Below are 4,053 nucleotides of genomic sequence, written 5' to 3' on the forward strand. Positions count from 1 at the left end.
CAAATTCCTGGATTAGTAACAGGTCCCGTTACAAATGGCCGTTACAAAAATTTCGTAACAGGCTGAAGCCGTTACTAATAATTTTAAACCGTTACTAATTTTTTTATAGGTGTGCCACTCATACGCTTGGTTACCCTTGGGTCGTCACACCTTGAGTATGTGCGTGTGCGACTCACACGCCTAACATTATATTTCCACCCACGATTAGTTATACGAGAGGATATTTCCTCCCACGAGTGTGCCATTCACATGCGTGAATTCCACGGATAAGCTAGCAGTGGACATAAATCGATTTCACTTTTTTCAAACTTTTTTTTCTCTTCTGCTCTGCGTCTGTTCAGGCGATGAAACTAAGGTTTAGATACATTTCTATCATTGGTCATATTAGCCGAGAAACATCACAGAAATCTCTTTAATATTTTCAATACCTTTCTATCATCGATCTGTATAAGTGTTAATCGTTATAAGTTTTTCGATTTTTAGGGTTTCATTTTTTTAATCGATCTGTTGTTTAGGGCTTCATTTCATTTTTATTTTTAGTTTTTCCATTGTTTAATCCGTGAATCTAAAACGATTTGTTTCATATGAGTTATGTTTTGTCAATCTTCTTCATATAAATCTAATTCGATTTTTCTTTCTAATTTCCTGTTAGGGTTTGAAGAATTTTGAAGACTTGAAGATTGAAGAATTTTGAAGGTATAAGTTTGGAAAGATTGAACTGATTTATGGGTTTTATGTTAATTTCGAAAATTTCTATTTTTTTCTACTTTGTAACCTAATTTCTAGTTTGTAAGCTAATTTAGTTCTAGTTTTTAAGCTATTGGTGCTGATTGTTATCATTAGCTTCACTTGTATGTTCTAGTTTTTGAACCACTAGTCCTGCTATTAGACATGATGTAGTTTTTTTGCCTCAGAAGCATATTGTCTCATATATATTCTTGGAAGGTTTGATGAGAGCTAGAGCACTCTCTTTCTTATGAGTAAGTCGATTGCTTAAGAACAAAGCAATTGCTTCGCTCATAAGAAAGTGAGTGCACCAGCACTCTCTAAATTCCAGTTTGTGTGGGCTTAGATGACTTAGAAGGTATAAGTTTCAAAAGATTAAACTGATTTTGGGGTTTTACGAATCAGCAATACACCTTATATATTCACCTTATATATATTCTTGGAAGGTTTGATGAGAGCTAGAGCACTCTCTTTCTTATGAGTGAGTCAATTGTTAAGAACAAATCAATTGCTTCGCTCATACGAAAGTGAGTGCACCAGCACTCTCTAAATTCTAGTTTGTATGGGCTTAGATGACTTATATTGCTTATTGTAGTTTTGATTGAGTTGCCGCAGCTAGGAAACGTGCTGATTATATTTGTTAAGTTGTTATGTTATTATCTGAAGATTTTTTCAATAAGTGTCATAATGAAATTCAAGTGTGAGATTATTGAGTTTCTTAGTTGGGATAAAATGCTAGTTACAGCAGCTATCCATGATGAGTACTGGAATTCACATTTTATTTTGAATGAAAAAGAAAAGGGCACTAGACAGACTTAGACCACTAGACAAACTTAGACCTAGATAGCTGTGTAACAACAGAGCGTGCATGGGTATGACATAGCATAATTGATTAATGTGTGTTATTGTGACATATGCTTTAGGTTTATCATTGCAGAATAGATGGATTATTATAACTTCACAATGCTGAATAATGTTGTATATCTTCAAAAGAGCTTCATAGTCGATACATTTTAAAAGTTTGGCTAATATTGTTCTATATCTTGGTATTTACAGATCCAGGAGAGGATCATCTCAAGGCGTGCACTGTCAAAGTAACTCACTAAGTCTGCAATTGCAGGTGGTACCTAAATGTTTTATAAAATTTCTTTTTGTTTCTGTGCATCTACTTTTGGTCCTGAGAATTGACTTTGTATGCAATTGATAGATTTTTGTTTTTGAGTGTCTTCCTAATGTTTTGTTTCTGTTTATGTTTGCAGATTCAAATCTGGTTGTTTGAGAAAAAGGATATAAGGATCGAGGGACGAATTATTGTAAGTTACTATCAGCCTTCTGAGTATTTAGTTGTAATGTGGTATAATTCAGTTGTTATTGATGTATGAAGGACTGTGTTAGTTTCAGCTGTAGGAACATATATGTTCCAAGATTTCGTCCCTTGTGTTCATGAAATTCAAGCTAAACGATAATATTAGATGCCTCTTGTATCTAGTTGGGTTTGGTTCGATGAATTGATGTGTCCTTGGAGTGTCTTTGCTAAGTATAGGTTAGCTTATCCTGTCTACCAAATCATTCATGGTGGGTCTAGTCACTTTTTTGTATTTCCTTCTGAATATTGAAACTTGAACAGCTGGTTTTGGCTTGATGTGCCGTAGTATTCCACTTGATACAGTGAAGGTTTGAGAGGTTATTTTCTTGTTAAATGTAGGCTAGCTTCTATAGTAACAAATATAAAACAAAAAAAAAAACAATGAAGCCAATCTTTGTTATTTTCATCCTTTTATAATTGATTAACTGTAGATGTCTCTGAGGGTTTGCTCTAGGAATTACTAGAAAAGAAAGTAGATAAATATTGTATGGTGGTTGACTTAACTGACCTCATATATTCGACTCTAAACTATGCAGGTCTGGATTCTTCTCTTTCTCACTGACCCAAGCTTCCAACAAAAGCAAGCCTGCAAAGGATATAAAGCTTAGCTGCAAGGGTGGAGAACAAAGCAACTTCAAAATTTGTAAGTGATAGACACATTTTTGTGTCTAATTTGATCTCAATATTATATATTGTTGGCACACGATTTTGTACTAATTTTGGTATTTTATGTGTTTGTAGGCATTTTTGGGAAATAAACATTCTTGGAAAAATCGGCTCGAAAAGTTTCCCGGGGCACCCCGGAGGACATTTGCTATTCGGACTCTCGGATTGGATAAGGGGAACTCACTTACTAAGGGGCACATTAGCCACTATTTGCACCCCAAGACACCCAGTTGCTAAAGGGACCCCTAGTCTGGTTATGGGGGAACCCTTCTTCTTTACGTTTAAAGAATTTTTTTGGCGGGAAAATGAATTATCAACGGCGGAATTTCCTGGGGGAAAACTGGATGTATTCTTTGCATTTTTCTCGGAGATTTTAATTGAGTTGACCCTGTTTCACCTAAACAGGGATTGTATGGAGTTTTGTTTCGAAAAAATAGCAAAGTCCACGTAGTTTTGATAATTCAGGGAAACTGCAGTCAAGGGGGAGATTATCACGGATATTTGGATGATTCGGGAGAAGATTTTCTTCTTCAGTCAACATGTTTGATCTGGTAAGCCAATATAATCAATGAAGCCAGCTCAGTACACTCGGGTGAGAAGAAAAGGGAAGTTACGTGGAGTTGAAGAACAGGGCATGTACATGGGTTATGCTCGATATTTTCAGAGTTATTTTTGGAGATTCTGCGTGTGGCTGGAGGGACTTGAAGTCGTGTTGATTGTTTACTGAGTGTGTTGGAGTATTTTAAAACCATGCAGACGCGTGATGGAGCTAAAGAAGGAAGATTATTCTCATAACAGACCGAGGAAAATAAACACAATTATTACGGGATTATTCGCATTCAGTGAGGAGTATCTCGGTGTTGTTGGGTATAAATAAGTCAGCAGGGTTGAAGAGAAGGGGGATGGAGAGTTTGGGAGAGGAATAGAGTACCACGGAGTTAAAAAATAAAGCTGCAGAAATCTCCATTATGGATGCTACACGAAGAACATTGACCCACAGGCACTGTCGTTCATGCTACAGTGACAGCGACACAAGGAGGACAGACTTATTTGCTACAGATTTTGCGACACATAGCCGTGGGTCTTAGAGCAACTGTAACAGTGACACGTCCTCCGTATCGTTCTTTGGTTTGTAACAAATATAGTTGTTACAAACCCGGTTTTGAATTATTTTCTCCCTTTTCATCATTTGTAAACACCCTTTGAGCAATAATAATGATTTTTGAGCGTGTTTCCAACAACATGATGAGCTAAACCCTATCACTGGGACAACAGAGGAAGCAACTTTTCATGAT

At 36.4% G+C, this 4,053-nt stretch overlaps 1 long non-coding RNA gene across 1 annotated transcript; it reads left to right on the forward strand.

Annotated features, from left to right (window-relative positions):
* The first annotated feature begins 616 nt into the window (after positions 1-616).
* LOC113299058 lies at positions 617-2,722 on the forward strand. Its single transcript, XR_003334571.1, has 4 exons — positions 617-696; positions 1,783-1,846; positions 1,986-2,039; positions 2,629-2,722. It is a non-coding gene; the product is annotated as an uncharacterized LOC113299058 (long non-coding RNA).
* Positions 2,723-4,053: the final 1,331 nt, after the last annotated feature.

The sequence above is a fragment of the Papaver somniferum genome, chromosome 7 (assembly GCF_003573695.1).
Source record: "Papaver somniferum cultivar HN1 chromosome 7, ASM357369v1, whole genome shotgun sequence".
Taxonomy (NCBI): domain Eukaryota; kingdom Viridiplantae; phylum Streptophyta; class Magnoliopsida; order Ranunculales; family Papaveraceae; genus Papaver; species Papaver somniferum.